The sequence below is a fragment of the Lithobates pipiens genome, unplaced genomic scaffold, assembly GCF_037356315.1.
Source record: "Lithobates pipiens isolate NorthernLeopardFrog02 unplaced genomic scaffold, aLitPip1_a1.2 Scaffold_13, whole genome shotgun sequence".
In the NCBI taxonomy this organism is placed as follows: domain Eukaryota; kingdom Metazoa; phylum Chordata; class Amphibia; order Anura; family Ranidae; genus Lithobates; species Lithobates pipiens.
Window position 1 is genome coordinate 120,787,209 of NW_027507718.1, and position 17,379 is coordinate 120,804,587.

Sequence of the window (17,379 nt, forward strand, 5' to 3'; positions counted from 1 at the left end):
ACTGTTTTTTCCGCCAGAATAAACTCTGATGGTTTTTCTGCCAGAGTTCCGCTGAAACGGACTTGCATACATACGATCACACCAAAGTCTGATTGTTTAGAACGTGGTGACTTACAACACGTAAGATGGGACTTGAAAAAAAGGAAGTTAAATAGCCAGTAGCCAATAGCTGCCCTTGCGTTGTTTTTTGTCTGTCGGAATAGCATACAGACAAATGGTTTTCCCGATAGGAATTGATTCCGTCTGAAACATTTAAAACATGTTCTATTTCTAGGTCCGTCAGAATTTTCTAAAGAAAAAGTCAGCTGAAGCCCACACACGATCAGAATATCCGATGAAATGATTCCGTCTGACCTTTTCTGCCGGAAAAGTCCGACCGTGTGTACACGGCATTAGTCCTGTTAACGTTTCCATATAATACATCTCCCAGATACAGGTAACTTCTGCAACAAACTTGTTAAACAAACCACATACAGAACATCAAGTTCATCTTGTCTAACCTGCCCAAAGCTGATATCATCTCCTCTTTATCAATGTCTATAATAGGTGCAGGTAAAGATTGGAGCAGTCATTCTTTACCTTAAAATAAAATTATAAAAGCCCTATTATTGAAATTTTTGCAAAAAAAATAAAAAAATGGTGATAACAAAGGAATATATAAAATACACAAATTAAGGGAGCTCTGCATTCATTAAAGGATATGTAAAGGTTTGCTGTTTTAAATAAAAAAAAAATGTTATACTTACCTACTCTGTGCGATTGGTTTTGAACAGAGTGGCCAGATCCTCCTCTTCTGGGGTCCCTCAGTGGCGCTCTTGGCACCTCTGGCCAAATGTGGTACTGCACACCGCAGAGGCTTGAATCCTGCTCTGAATCAGGATTTAAAAAAAATAATAGCTCTTATTGGGAAATGCTTGGGAACCGCGTTACTCACAATCTAAGATATTACTGTAGTTGCAAAGTTAACTACAGTTTTAACAACACATGCCAAAGTTACCAAACTGCATTCAGGCATTAGGATTTGATTTGACCTTCACTATTAAAGTGTTCCTTGCTGATGAATGCTAGTTACCTACCTGTTATGCTGATATATTGTCTTCAATATTTTCTGAGTCATTGACTCGGAACAAGTATGCAGATCAAGAGTTCTGCTGAAGCCAGCGATAGTTGTATTTTCAGAAGGAAATCAGCAATGACACCTCTATATTTCCCTCTGGACACTATTCTGGTTTTCAAGCAAGGCAAGAATATAAGCACTCCTAAATTGTACCTAATTTCCGATACATTATATTAATGTGTGTGCTTGCATGCTAACTAATATGTAAGAATCGGACTTATAGATATTTATTACCTTTCACAGAGATCGCAGTACTTCCCAGACAATGCATTCATTTTTTTAGAGCCGAAGCCTAAGGGACACTTTTTAATGATAAAAAGAACAGTTTTTTTTTTTTTTAAACACTATGCTATAAATGTAAATTCTAGCGTGTGAGGAATGTATCTATAGAGATTTGTAAAGTTATAAAAAGGTGAATTTTAATAAATACCACCTAACCCATAGCAAGCACAGATAAATGTATATCCAAAGACGGTTTTGTTTTTTTGGGATAGGGCAGGGAACCTCGTCAACTCAAAATTGCGGTCTTTTTCTCATTTTTAGTCTGAGTGATTATGGTCCCCATTTCATTCTTAAAAAAGTGTTGGTTTTAAATGTACACTACTCTAACCCAGGTCTTAAGGATTTTGTTGATGAAACTAAATACACTGAACAAATTTACAAACTGGGGTTTCAAACCTTCTCATCTTTTTATCACATTGAAAATAATATAATGCTTGAGTGATTGCTGCCATAGAGAAAAAAAAAAGATATATATTGAATACACTGTGATCCTTTGGAGGAATTCCTTGTTAACTTTGAGAAAAGATATATTGATTGCACCATGATACTCTGAAGGGACGAGGAGTCCCTTCACTTAATGCCACTCCATACCACTCCATGCCATTCTATATCCTTGCCTATGTTTCAGTTAATTAAATCCTAATGTCTGAACACAGTTTTGCAACTTGGACATGTGTTAGCAAAACTGTACATATCATCCCAACTACTTTGTGTATCCAGGTGGATTATACTTTGGGTTTTTTTCAGGACAAATTGGGCTTTCATTTGGTGGTAAATGGTAATGGATTGCTCCTGATTTTCTTTATTATCACAGGAAAACTGGCTCAAAATATGTTAAAAAAAAAGTTTTTCTTTAAATTAGCTGTACAGTTCTTGCTATTACCATAACTTACCACGAAGGAACAAGCCACAATAAATTCTAAAATATACTGACCCTGGTCTTAAAGTGGTTGTAAACCCTTACAAACCACTTTGACCTACAGGTAAGCCTAGATTAAGGCTTACCTGTAGGTCCAAGCAATATCTCCTAAACCTATATGGTTTAGGAGATATTTCCCCGAAAACGGGCACCGCTGTCTACGGCGCACTGAGCGCGGCATTTCCAAGAATGGAGCTGCCGCACGTGTCGACTCCCGTGCGCATGCGCGGGAGTGACGTCATCGCGGCTTCGCCGAATTACAGCAGCGGAGCTGCGAGACGCCACCAGCAAGATGGATGCGGCGGACTACAGGGGACAGCGGCGACTTCGCTGGCTCCTGTGTCAGATAAGTGACACATAATGGGCTACTATGCGATGCATAGTAGTCCATTATGCTTTGCCTTTGCAGGGAATGAAAGAGAAAGTAAACCCATCAGGGTTTACTTCCTCTTTAATCAAACCTTGTCTAGCTATTTATTTTTTATTTTTTATTTGTTTTCAAACACACTGTTGTTTATTTACATTGCCTCCCCTAGCAAGGAGAGAAACGTACACTATCTTTCTCTCCATTCAGATAAGAAAAAAGAAAAAAAAACACAGGGGCAGGCTGCAAAGTGATTGATCACTGATAGCCAATCAGAGGCTATCACAGTGATCAGGTGACTACGGGAGTAAGAGACCCAGGACTTAGAGAGACCCTTAGCCTAGGGCAGTGATGGCGAACCTTGGCACTCCAGATGTTTTGGAACTACATTTCCCATGATGCTCATGCACACTTCAGTGTGGTTGAGCATCATGGGAAATGTAGTTCCAAAACATCTGGGGTGCCAAGGTTCGCCATCACTGGTCTAGGGTGTCAAGGCATTCCCCTGCTCCCCTTCTAAACTAACAGACTAACTGGAGACTGCACTTACAACTGCAACAAATAGTTTACTGGGGAATGTTTATTTTTTATGTTCAATGTGTTAAACTAAAAAACACTGAGGGTTTAGTACTACTTTACCTGCTTTATAAATATGTCCTTAAATGTTATGATGGTTATGCAAAAAAAAAAGGAACTTGTGTTGAGAGATTTATGCAGGCCTTCATGTTCCCTCTCAAATGTCTGTTTGCCTGTTATGTTGATTCAGTGGGTTCCATACTTTTTTAATTAATAACTGGGAACAAATATACAGCTTATTAGTTCTGACCTTACCAGTTACCTAATTGTTGGAGGTCAAAGACTTGGAAACAATTGAAATCAATAAGGACCAGGTTTCCATATATTACGGGTTATGAGTAGTAGCGTGTATAGCAGTTATTATAACATGGGCTATGTGACTGCACATTAAGGGCTCTTTCACACAGAACAGTGTCTGCTAGGATCAGCAGGAGATCCATGAGCGGATCCCCTGCTGAATAAGGGATATCAGTTCTATGACATCTGTGCCCGTTCAGTTCTGTGACATCCATGTCCCTTTCAGTTTGTCGGCAAACACAGGCAGACCTGTGACAACACTGTGGGTGGCCAGATTTAAACCAACTCTGCTGCCTGTGTACATCACGCTACTTCCTGTAACATTTAGGTCCAGGAAAATGTAAAAAGATTGCGTTCTGTTCATTTTTTCCCAGGTCTGGACAGACTCGGTGGTAGGCGGGTGTAAAGTCAGATGTTTGTTTATAGCCACCTGCCCATATGGCTGTATGGAGCTTCTGGTCAAAAACTGACTGGTGGTGCTTATCGGAATGTCGATGAGAAAGGACCCTTCAATGTATACATTGATTCACAACTCCTACATAGGCTACAATGTAAAGGTGAGCACTAAATTGATTTAACATGTTAGTGCTATCTCAAAGTATCTTTTTTATTACCAGAAACATACATTTAGAGAGTATGGTGGCTATCATTGCTGATGTCCTTATAAAAATGGTAGTTGCCTACATGTTTTACTCTAATGGCTTCCCTTTTTTCTGTAGCACTGATTTGAACAAGTATACAGATGAAGAGATCCAACTTTACTATGACTTTCTTATCTGCATGCTTTTTTCAGATAAGAGAGTAAGGAGGCCAGACAAAGCCAGGCAATTATTTACTTCTGTCACTACAGGTTCTCTTTAAGCTCCAGACCAAACTTTGAGCTAAATGCTATTAGTCAATTAACATATTTAAGGATACACTGTAAATAGGCAAAGTGACTGTGCCTTCTGATTACCTCCCCCAACCTCCCAGTAAGGTATAGTTCTCTACTCTGTTGGAGTCTCACTCAGATCCTCAAAGAGAGCTGGGATTCCAGGCATGGAGGAGCATGTGGCCTCCCGTGTGATAGTACTTGGGCCTCAGTAGCTTTTTGCCGGTTCTGTATGTTGTCATATGGGGAGGGGCAATACCATTATCCACCCTTGTAAGCATTGGCACTGGAGCCTACCTAGGGTAGACTTCTGCAGCAGGGAGGTGGCAAAGGAGTGTGGATCGATGACTATAAAGGGGGGAGGGGCTATTAGGAGGCCTTGCCACTTTGCCATAAAATGTCAGGTGACAGTGTGTCTCTTTAATAGCATACACAGATTACTGACTGTGCATGTTAAAAGTTGAAACCTAAACAACATACCTTATAAAACTAACTGACAATGAGCCTGTAAAAAATGACCTGTATATCATCTAAGCAGGGAAGAAGTAAGAATGTAGGCTATAGAGGCCCACTTGTTGAACTTGCCCTACTGTTTAAAAAATGGTACATCATCTATTTTTTCATGAGAAAAAGCCACCAGAGAACTATACATCTAACATTAGCAAATGTCATTACTCATCCTAATTAGTTTTAAAGACACAGCTGCCATTAAGCTGTTTTTTATTTTTTATTTAATATAGGTGAACTGAACGTCCTAATTTCCAGCTGGAGCAAATCAAAATGTTAAAAATCAGAGAGTAGGTACAATTTAATGTTTTGCCTAACAAAGGCACTGAAAAACCTTCCTAACAGTCGCTGCAATTTACTGTATACACCATACCGCTGTTCATATAGAAGGGCTATTTTAGGGTAATTTCTATTGGATGAATTAAAAATTGTACAACATGAACATCAGAGGAAATCAGATTTTTCCCTTCATAGGTGCAAAAACATAGGGTGATTTTGTTATTTAAAAATTACAAAGAAATGCAGAAAATCAAAAAATGCAGGCTGACAAACACCACTGTCAAAGCAGATTTTTATGGAACAACACACTCAAATATAAAACGCACTAGTTATGGATAAGGATCATTCCTATGATAGTGACTGAGGTCCTGCTCCTGAACGATGATACTCTATTGTTTTGCAAGAATGGCACAAAATCTTAACATAAAGTGGTTGTAAAGGCAGAATTTTTTTTATCTTAACACATTCTATGCATTAAGATAAAAACCTTCTGTGTGCAGCAGCCCCCCTCAGGCCCTCTAATACTTACCTGAGCCCCATCTCAATCCAACAATGTCCACGAGTGCCTCAGCCGTCCAGGATTCTCCCTCCTGATTGGCTCCTGCTGCTGTCAATCAAAGTAAGTTAGCCAATGAAAAGATAAAGGGGCGGGGCCGAACTGCGGCTCTGTGTCTGAATGGATACAGCTTGGCTCGGGTGCTCCCATAGCAAGCTGCTTGCTGTGGGGGCACTCGACAGGAAGGAGGGACCAGGAGTTCCGGCCAGAGAACCAAGAAGAGGAGGATGTTGGCTGCACAGAACAGGTGAGTCCGACATGTTTGTTATTTTTAAAGAAAAACAAAACAAAACCTTAGTATTACTTTAGGGATGTAAAGATAGCCTTGCCCAAACCTAAAATTGCATTAAACATAGAGCAGACACTATCCAAAACTGAAAAAGATACTGGTCTGTGTTGGGCTTTAGGCATATACTGTATACTGTACCATTAAAGTGATTTTTTTTGGGGTTTAAAAATAACAAACATGTTATACTTACCTGCTCTGTGCAGGGGTTTTGCACAGAGCAGTGCGGATCCTCATCTTTTCTGGTCCCTTGCCAGCACTCCTGGTCCCTCCCTTCTTCTGAGTGCCCCAGGAGCGGGCGGCTTGCTATGGGGACACTTGAGCTGAGTCGCTGCTTTCTGTGTCCATTCAGACATGCAGCTGTGGCTGGCACCGCCCCCTCTTTGTCCTCATTGGTTCACTGATATTGATTGACAGCAGAGGGAGCCAGTGGCCCCCGCAGACTGTCTCAGCCAATCAGGAGGGAGAGAGAATCCCGGACAGCCGAGTCTCAGCTGCGTTTAAGCCGAGTCGCAGTAAGATAAAACAAAATCTTTAAAACCTTTAGAACCCAACTTCTGTAGTCTTAATACTGAATTCCAGGCTAACAGCTAAATACACAGATGAAATACATATATAGAAGAGATTTTCCCTGCCAAAGGATTTGTATTGCAGTCTATCCAGTCCTGAGCTTTACACAGCACAGCCAGGTGGATTATGCTGCTTACAGTTAACTCCTAGGCAGCAGCCGTACGCAAATATGTGGCCTCTCAATGGTCCTTAGTGGTGAGGGGCTGCATATTTGTGTGAATTGCTGCCAATACACCTGCACAGTTACCGTCGCCTAACTGGGATTATGTGACCTCCATGACAGCCAATCACGGCTGTCACGTGATCTTAAAGCAGTGATCTTAATCTTCACCCTAAGCTTTGTAACTGGACTGTGCAAGAGCAGCAACAGGGTCATCCATCTGCTCACTCTGCTCTCTGCCTATCAGCAAATGCTAGTCAACCCATTTTAATACAGCATACTTAATTGACTCCCAGTCCTGTCCCTGCTGCAGGTACTTATTCTAGTTAAATAATTAATTTTAAGAAAACAAAGCCCTCGGGGTTATGGGACGAATCAACCTAGTAAAAATTATCCTCCTCCCCAAGTTACTCTACGTTTTCTAGCAGGCTCCACTCTACATTCCACCATGCATATTCAAGTCCATGGAATCCATTCTCAATACATTCATTTGGGGCTCCTCCCGACACAAACTGTTATGGCGAGTCTTGAAATGTTCAATTGATCTGAGAGGCAACGCACTACCTGACCTCTCCCTCTACTACATTGCGTCCCAACTCTCCTACTTTTTTTATTTTAATCAAAATGACAAAGAATGATACTCCACCCTAGTTTGTTCCCAGGCCCTTGGCACAGTGATTCATCCTTTTCAGATCTTGCTCTGTGAAACTCATGGAGTGCCCCATACTGGTAATAGGAATCGCATGCTATTCCATCACTGCAAGATCTGGCAACTGGCCATGCATCACAGTAAGGCTCCCACTCTCCATTCACACATACACACACCACTGTGGGACAACCCACACATGCCCAAGCTATCTTCCATCCCTGACCATGGTCTGTGGATCAATAAGGGGGTTATATACCTGTCACAAGTAGTAGCAAATGGGGCGGTTAAGTCATTTCAGTCACTAAAAGACTGCTTCGCTCTACTCAACCATATGTTCTTCCGCTACCTCAAACTCTGACATGCGCTCAACACTCAACTCAAGGATTCCATCCCAACACTCAAATTCATACTATTTGTGGACATTATTACGAGTCGGGACCCCAAAAAATGTATCTCCCAAATATATAGTCACCGCATGTTGCCCACGACTATTGCCATTGCTTACTAGCTGAAGTCCCATTGGGAGCCAGACCTGGGCAATGTGACAGATGAGGATTGGGAAGAAGCACTCGCTACCTGTAAATATGTGTCCTCTAAGCTCTCCGATTGCCTCACCCAACTCTATGTTCTCCATAGGTCCTACCTGACGCCTCTCCAAGTACCGGCCGGGGCAAAGCCCCAAATTCCCTGGATGTGCAAACCCCAATGTCTAGTTCTACCACCTGCTATGGACCTGCCCATCCATTCAAGGGTACTGGACAGTTCAGTTCCTCCATGATCGCATGGGCTCTATACCAACCCTATGCCCCCGTCAATGTATATTGGGGCTTCTCGCTCTCATTGAGGGTGAAAAATACTTAAATATATTTTTGCAAGAAACGCTATTCTTAGCCAGAGTGCAAATCGCCAAGACATGGATGAGAGAGACACCCCCCAATAACAGCAATGGATCAGACCTGTCAAGCTCAAATAATTATGCTGGAGACCAAATTCTAAACATCTCAACAAAAACTTCTGATGTCTCCTGTCAAACTAGAGGAGTTGCTATGGGGGCCCGTTTTGTTCTCAGTGTGGCTAATCTTTTTTTGGCACACTGAAAGGCAGATGTGGTATTCCATGACAGACCTAAGGAAATAATTTTTTACACCAGATTTATTGATGACCTATTTATGGTATGGGATGGTGATGAAAGTAGTCTCCTTACTTTTATGGACACATGGAACCAAAATGATAAGAATATTGTACTCTTGTGGAAATATGATCATAAGAAGATGGTTATCCCAGCTGTGGAAATTATGACCGATAATGGAATATTGTATACAAAAGATTATTGTAAGCCCACTGATAGGAATGGCCATTATAGACTATGACTATGAAATATTCTAAAGAGGCAGTTGATAAGATTATGGAGAAACTGCACTAATCTAGATGATTATGTACAACAATCAGAGATGTTTGAGAAGAGGTTTGTCCAAGAAGGCTATTATAGGGAAATAATTATGAAAGACTAGCAGTACAGGCGATGTATAGGAATTCCTTAATAGAGAACGAAGTAAAACCAGCAGTAACAAATAATCATATAGATGGTTTCTGGATAATCTTAGATTATAATATACAGTGTAAAATGAGAGTATATTGTTAGAAAGTATTGTAATAATTTGTTAAGGTACAAAGTTTTACCACCTGTTCTTAAATATATATATAGGAAAGCCCATACACTTATGGATAGATTAGCTCCTGGGATTATAGACCCTCCTAGTAACCAAAGGGGGTGTTCTCAACTTTTTGACTGCTTTTTTATGGTTGTGGGAAATGCATTTCTTGTAAAACTTCTAAGGTTAAACCCTTTCATGCCTAAGCCTATTTCTAACATTTGTTATTTGTATTTCTTGCTAGAAAGTTACTTAGAACTCCAAACATTATATATATATATATATATATACAGTGCCTTGCGAAAGTATACGGCCCCCTTGAACTTTTCAACCTTTTGCCACATTTCACTCTTCAAACATAAAGATATAAAATTTAAATTTTTTGTGAAGAATCACCAACAAGTGGGACACAATTGTGAAGTGGAACGAAATCTATTGGATATTTTAAACTTTTTTAGCAAATAAAAAAGTGAAAAGTGGTGCGTGCAAAATTATTCGGCCCCTTTACTTTCAGTGCAGAAAACTCACTCCAGAAGTTCAGCGAGGATCTCTGAATGATCCAATGTTGTCCTAAATGACTGATGGTGATAAATAGAATCCACCTGTGTGTAATCAAGTCTGTGTATAAATGCACCTGCTCTGTGATAGTCTCAGGGTTCTGTTGAAAGCGCAGAGAGCATCATGAAGACCAAGGAACACACCAGGCAGGTCCGTAATACTGTTGTGGAGAAGTTTAAAGCGGGATTTGGATACAAAAAGATTTCCCAAGCTTTAAATATCCCAAGGAGCACTGTGCAAGCGATCATTTTGAAATGGAAGGCGTATCAGACCACTGCAAATCTACCAAGACCTGGCCGTCCCTCTAAACTTTCAGCTCAGACAAAGAGAAGGCTGATCAGAGATGCAGCCAAGAGGCCCATGATCACTCTGGATGAACTGAAGAGAACTACAGCTGAGGTGGGAGAGTCTGTCCATAGGACAACAATCAGTCGTACACTGCACAAATCTGGCCTTTATGGAAGAGTGGCAAGAAGAAAGCCATTTCTCAAATATATCCATAAAAAGTCTCGTCTAAAGTTTACCACAAGCCACCTGGGAGACACACCAAACATGTGGAAGAAGGTGCTCTGGTCAGATGAAACCAAAATCGAACTTTTTGCCCACAATGCAAAACGATATGTTTGGCGTAAAAGCAACACAGCTCATCACCCTCAACACACCATCCCCACTGTCAAACATGGTGGTGGCAGCATCCTGGTTTGGGCCTGCTTTTCTTCAGCAGGGACAGGGAAGATGGTTAAAATTGAGGGGAAGATGGATGCAGCCAAATACAGGACCATTCTGGATGAAAACCTGTTGGAGTCTGCAAAAGACCTGAAACTGGGACGGAGATTTATCTTCCAACAAGACAATGATCCCAAACATACAGCAAAATCTACAAAGGAATGTTTCACAAATAAACGTATCCAGGTGTTAGAATGGCCAAGTCAAAGTCCAGATCTGAATCCAATCGAGAATCTGTGGAAAGAGCTGAAAACTGCTGTTCACAAACACTCTCCATCCAACCTCACTGAGCTCGAGCTGTTTTGCAAGGAAGAATGGGCAAGAATTTCAGTCTCTCGATGTGCAAAACTGATAGAGACATACCCCAAGCGACTTGCAGCTGTAATCGCAGCAAAAGGTGGCTCTACAAAGTATTAACGCAAGGGGGCCGAATAATTTTGCATGCCCCACTTTTCATTTTTTTATTAGTTAAAAAAGTTTCAAAAATCCAATAGATTTCGTTCCACTTCAGAATTGTGTCCCACTTGTTGGTGATTCTTCACAAAAAATAAAATTTTTATATCTTTATGTTTGAAGCCTGAAATGTGGCAAAAGGTTGAAAAGTTCAAGGGGGCCGAATACTTTCGCAAGGCACTGTATATATATATATATATATATATATATATATATATATATTTTTTAGCAGAGAATCTAGATAATAAAATGGCGATCATTGCAATATTTTATGTCACACTGTATTTGCGCAGCAGTCTTTCAAACACAATATTTTTAGGAAACATTTAACAAATTAAGTCAGCCAAATTTTATTGTATAATGTGAAGGATGATGTTAGTAATTAGTAGTAGAGTAAATAGATACCTAAAATGTCATGCTTTAAAATTGCGCACACTCATGGAACGGCGACAAACTACGTTACCTACAAATCTCCATAGGCGGCGCTTTAAAAAAAAATAGCGGTTAGAGTTGCATAGCGAGTCTAGTGCTGGAATTATTGCTCTCGCTCTAACGATCGTAGTGATACCTCACAGGTGTGATTTGAACACTGTTTACATATGCGGTTGTGACTTATTGCTGCATGAGTTTGTGGGGACAGGGGCAATTAAAAAAAATAATAATCTTATTAATTTTTTTTTACATTGTGACTTTAAGAAAATTTGATCACTTTTATTGCTGTCACAAGGAATGTAAACATCCCTAATAGGTGATGACAGGTACTCTTTATAGAGGGATCGGGGGTCTAAAAGACCTCCAATCCCTCCTTTGTACTTCACATCCCTAATAGGTGGTGACAGGTACTCTTTATAGAGGAATCGGGGGTCTAAAAGACCTCCAATCCCTCCTTTGTACTTCAAAGTATTCAGATCGGCAAAAATGGCAATTCTGAATACTGTATTTTTTTTAAAAACTGGCGCCATTGGCAGCAATGACGTTGTGATGTCACTTCCGTGTTTACACAAAGGAGACTGGAAGGAAGCCGGAAATGCCGAATCGTGGCTCGGGACTCCCGGTGGGACGGGAGGCCCAGGAAGAGTGGCAGAAGGTGGTGGGAAGAGGGGATGTCCCCTCCCGCTTCTCCGGGATAACAGCTGAGTGGCTTTTACCTGCATCGGTTGTTTCCCTGAAGAGACGACCGCCCGCTCTAAAAAACGGTACCGGGATGATACATACAGCTGCCGGTATAATGAAAGCCGAGTCCGCATAGGTGCGTACAGTCTGCGCTAAGGGGTTAATAATAAAAGAAAAAAGAAGTTTAGGGTAATGGCATCTGATATAGTGTACCCTATTAAAGATTGTATTACTCGTACAACTATTGGGGTAGTATATATGTTGGCATGTCCCTGTTCATTTTTCATATGTAGAACGTACGTCCAGATGTATACAGATTAGAGTTATCATATTATTAACATATGAATAACATTAAAAAAGGAAAAACTATCCATAGTGTCCCTAGACACTTTAGAGAGGTCCATAATAGGGATCCGAGTGGTCTTAAATTTAAATTAAGTCAATGAGAACCTTTTTGGATTTTTGAAACAAAAGTGTTAAACCCTAGGGGTTTGAACGTTGACTTTGACCTTAATTGCTTTATAAGTAATAAATAAATGATTAGCTCCTAGATCACTGTCTTTTTAGAGGATTCTAATGTATTTATATACATATATTTTTGTGTATGCATTAATAATACATTGTTTGTATGTATTTTAGATTTATTCTATTTTAGATTAATTTGTTTTTAAATATGGTTGTGTGGCAAACGTAAGTATCATATTTATTTTATCACACTCATTTGACTACCCTCATGCTTTTTTTTTAGCTTTATTGATTATTAGTTTCATTTTATTAAACAATTTTTACATTTAGGCCCCTTTCACAGGGGCAGCTGTTCTGCCACAGTTTAGCATGTTTATTTTTTTCTGCGAAATTCAAGACTCCAGGCACAGCGATCAGCTGCATTTGTACAGTGCGATTACCTGCGTTTACATGCGTTTTTGTGCGGTTGCGTTCAGCTGCAGTGTTATTCCCATAGCAACCCTTTCATTTATTTATGTTTTTGGTCCCTGGAATGTACCCATGATGCATTTCGGTCCTCTGTATTTCAAACCTGTTTCTTTGTTCACTGGCTGAGTGTGTGTTGGAGTTTTGCAGGGGGGGGAGTGTTCAGTTTTGTGCCAGAGATTTTTTTGAAAAATTTATGCAAATATGTGTAGTTTGCTGGCAATGCTCATATTGCTGATGATGAGGATGAAGACAAGAAGAGCGATCCAGAGTAGGCAACGTCCTTGCTGTTACTGGGTCCATCCCTTAACGTCCCAGCGTCTATCGATCGGCTACTTTGCCCTCGTGTTTGGTGAGCTGAGGACTCACAAAGACAAGTTCCAGAATTACACAAGGATGTCGGTGGCAAGCTTCGATGAGCTGTTGGGACTTGTTAGAGGACGCCTGACCAGAATCACGACCAAAATGCGAAGAAGCATTAGTCCAGAAGAATGGCTGTTACTTTAAGGTAGGTTTTCCATATGTTGAACAAATGCTTAAATTCATGTACATGCAGGTGTAGCCAATATTATTGACAATAGTGTGTATGTATATATATGTGTATATATGTTCTTGCCTAATATATTTATATATATATATATATAAATGACTGGGTGCTCTTCCCCGTTCCAGACCTGGGATAACACTGCTCCTAACCCAACGTCTGATGCATCAGTTTGTACAACAAAGTCCTTAGAGAAGTCTGGTGAGTACAACACTGGCTGGCTACATAAGGCTGTTTTTAAGGACTGAAATGCTTCTTCAGCCTCTGGGGACCATTTAACCATGACCGACTCTTTCCCTTTTGTCAGGTTGGTGAGAGGCACCGCCTGAGAAGCAAAATGGGGAATGAATCGTCGATAATAGTCAGCGATTCCCAGAAAGGCTCGTACCTGTTTCTTGCTGTTGGGACGTGGCCAACTCTGTATGGCCTCGACTTTATTGACTTGGGGTTTTATCACCCCCCTCCCAATAGTGTACCCAAGATATTTGGCCTCCTCCTGTCCAATGGTACACTTCTTTGGATTGGCCGTAAACCCAGCTTCCCGGATAGAGTCTAGGACTGCTTGTACTTTTGGCAAATGTGAGACCCAGCCTGTGCTATGGATAATCACATCATCCAGGTAAGCTGCAGCATATTTCTGATGGGGCCTCAGAATCTTATCCATTTTTCGCTGGAACGTTGCCGGTGCATTCTGTAACGCAAACGGCATTCTCTTATATTGGAATGCCCCATCTGGGGTTACAAACGCAGTTTTCTCCTTGGCCGACTCGGCCAGGGGAATTTGCCAATACCCTTTGGTGAGATCAAGAGTTGTCATATATCGGGCTGTTCCCAGCCGGTCAATCAATTCATCTATACGCGGCATGGGGTAGGTGTCAAATTTTGTAACTTTATTCAATTGTCGAAAATCGTTACAAAACCGCCAGCTCCCATCAGGTTTGGGCACTAGTACGATAGGACTGGACCAGTCACTCTGGGACTCCTCTATCACACCCAAGTCCAGCATCCTTTGAACCTCCCCACGTATTTCCTCCCGCCGGGCCTCTGGTATTCTATAAGGTTTTAGTTTTACCCTTTCTCCTGGCGGGGTGATAATGTCATGCTCTACGCCAGATGTTTGTCCCGGCAGCTCAGAGAAAATCTCTTTGTTACGAAGTACAAACTCTTTAACCTCCTGTTGTTGGGCTTTCGATAAGGTGTCTGCTATTCCAACCTCAGGAACTAAGCAATTAGGCTGTGCTTGTGACAAAGTCTCTGCGACTAGGGATTCCCTATCCATCCAGGCTTTCAGCAGATTGACATGATAGATCTGCTCCGGCTTTCGCCTTCCTGGCTGTCTAACCCTGTAGTTCACCTCACTAATTTTTTCAATTACTTCGTATGGACCTTGCCATTTGGCCAGAAATTTGCTTTCAACCGTAGGGACTAGCACCAAGACCCTATCCCCCGGGGAAAAAGTACGGGTCTTGGCCCCACGGTTGTACACTCTCTGCTGTGCTAACTGCGCTTGGGTCAAATGTTCCTTTACGATTGGCATTACCTGTGCAATTCTATCTTGCATCAGGGCGACATGCTCAATCACGCTCCTGTGAGGAGAACTCTCATTTTCCCAAGTTTCCTTGGCGATATCCAGCAGCCCTCTTGGGTGTCTCCCATAGAGCAACTCGAAGGGTGAGAAACCCGTAGAGGATTGGGGTACCTCCCTAATGGCAAACATCAGGTAGGGTATTAGACAGTCCCAATTCTTTCCATCTCTATCCACCACCTTCTTTAACATTTGTTTTAGGGTTTTGTTGAATCTTTCAACCAACCCATCTGTTTGGGGGTAATACACAGATGTACCCAATTGTGTCACTTTGTACAACTTGCATAGTTCCTTCATAACCCTGGACATAAAGGGTGTACCTTGATCTGTAAGCAGTTCCTTACAAATACCCACGCGGCTAAAAACAAGAGATAGCTCTTTGGCTATGGTTTTGGCCGAGGTATTTCGAAGAGGAATTGCTTCCGGATAACGGGTGGCATAGTCCAATATAACCAAAATGTACTGATGCCCCCTGGCGGACTTCATTATCGGACCTACCAAATCCATTGCGATCCTTTCAAAGGGGACCTCAATGATAGGAAGAGGTACCAGCGGGTTACGGAAATGTGGCATAGGTGCCGACTTCTGACACACCGGGCAGGAGGAACAATAATTTTCTATTTCCTTCATGACCCCAGGCCAATAGAATCTCTGCAATATCCTCTCTCTGGTTTTCTCTGTCCCCAGATGACCTCCCAGAATGTGCCCATGGGCCAATTCTAACACCAACTTCCTGTAAGGTTTGGGCACCACAAGTTGCTCAATGGTTTCTTCTGCCCTTTGAGCCACTCGATACAGCAGGTCCCTTTCCATAGTGAAGTACGGATAAGTGCAGGTCTTATCTGGGTTCACTAACTCGCCATCTATTTTCACCACATTTTCCCGTGCCTTTATTAGGGTGGGATCTTTTAACTGTTCTGTGGCAAAATTTTCCCTGTGAACCTCAAGATCTGAAAACTCCACAGACGGCATGTTTTCATCTGAGGATGTTGGCTCCTCCCCAGTTTCTCGAGTTTCCCCCGCCAATACCGACAAGGGAAATTCAGGAGAGTCCTCACCACTCCCAGAGGAATTCTGGTCATCTTCCTGGTCTATAGGGGCACCAGTGGGGGGCTCTGGACAATCCCAGAGTTCCCAGAACTTTGGAAAATCCCTTCCCACAATAGCATCATGTGGTAAGTGAGACACTAACCCCACCTGATGAGAGAGGTTACCTTTGGGGGTCTCAAAAAACACTGAAGTTACAGGATACTCTCGGGTGTCCCCATGCACACAAATAACAGATACCTTGTTCTTCCCAGAGACCTCTGTAGTAACTAATTCAGCTTTTATCAATGTTACCAGGCTACCTGAATCCAGCAACACATCAACATTTCTACCATTAATACACATTTTACATAAATGTTTCTCAGGTCCCCGAATGGCAGTGCATGCAACTGTCACGACTGACGTCTCTCCCTTATAAAGTCACATTGCATAGGCTCATCCACAACGGGGCAATTGGCTGCAATATGTCCCTCTTGCCGGCAGCGAATAATCTTTTTCGCTGCCTCTTGCAGCATGGGCTTCCTGGGTTGCTCCCGCTAGACCTTAGGTAGAACTCCCACCCTCTCACTCTCTCCACCCTCACCTCTTGGAGTCATCTTACCCGCCACTGGGGATGATCTGGTCTTAGGGTAGAAAGTCCGTGAGTCCCTGGAAGAGGTGGTCAGGTTCTCTGTAGCCAAGTACCTCTCAACCAGATCCACAAGTTTATCTGCATTTTCTGGGTCTCCATGGCTTACCCATTTTTGGATGGCAGTAGTAAGAGCTCTCAGGAAACGATCCATGACAACACGTTCCACAATGTTTGGTGCGGTCAAAGTCTCTGGCTGCAACCACTTCCTGCTCAGGTGAATGAGATCATACATTTGAGACCTGGGAGGTTTTCCAACCTGAAAAGTCCAATTATGCACACGCTGAGCCCGGACGGCCAGGGTGACACCCAGCCGTGCCAATATTTCTGTTTTTAGTACCACATAGTCTTTTACTTGGTCAGGCTCTAGGTCATAATAAGCTTTCTGCGATTCCCCAGTTAACAGAGGGGCCACCAGTCCAGCCCATTGCTCCTTAGGCCACTTTTCCCTTTCAGCAGTCCTTTCAAATGTGGTCAAAAACACCTCCGGATCATCCTCTCCAGTCATTTTTGTCAGTAAACGGCTCACACCAAAGGATGCGGTATTATTGTAACCACTTGCTTCATTGGTCTGCGGACGTTGCTGTATCAATGTCTCTATTTTCTGTTGAAAACTCTGCTCTTGCTTCTGCAACAGGTCTATGAAGCGGGCTTCAGATTGCTGCTGGGCTTGTTGCTGAGCTTCCAAACTCTGCTGGTGAGCCTTCTGC

At 42.0% G+C, this 17,379-nt stretch overlaps 1 long non-coding RNA gene across 1 annotated transcript; it reads left to right on the top strand.

The window, feature by feature from the left end:
• The first annotated feature begins 246 nt into the window (after positions 1-246).
• On the top strand, positions 247-9,345 carry LOC143976029 (uncharacterized). Its single transcript, XR_013272461.1, has 3 exons — positions 247-436; positions 3,930-4,112; positions 8,070-9,345. It is a non-coding gene; the product is annotated as an uncharacterized LOC143976029 (long non-coding RNA).
• The last annotated feature ends 8,034 nt before the right edge of the window (positions 9,346-17,379 follow it).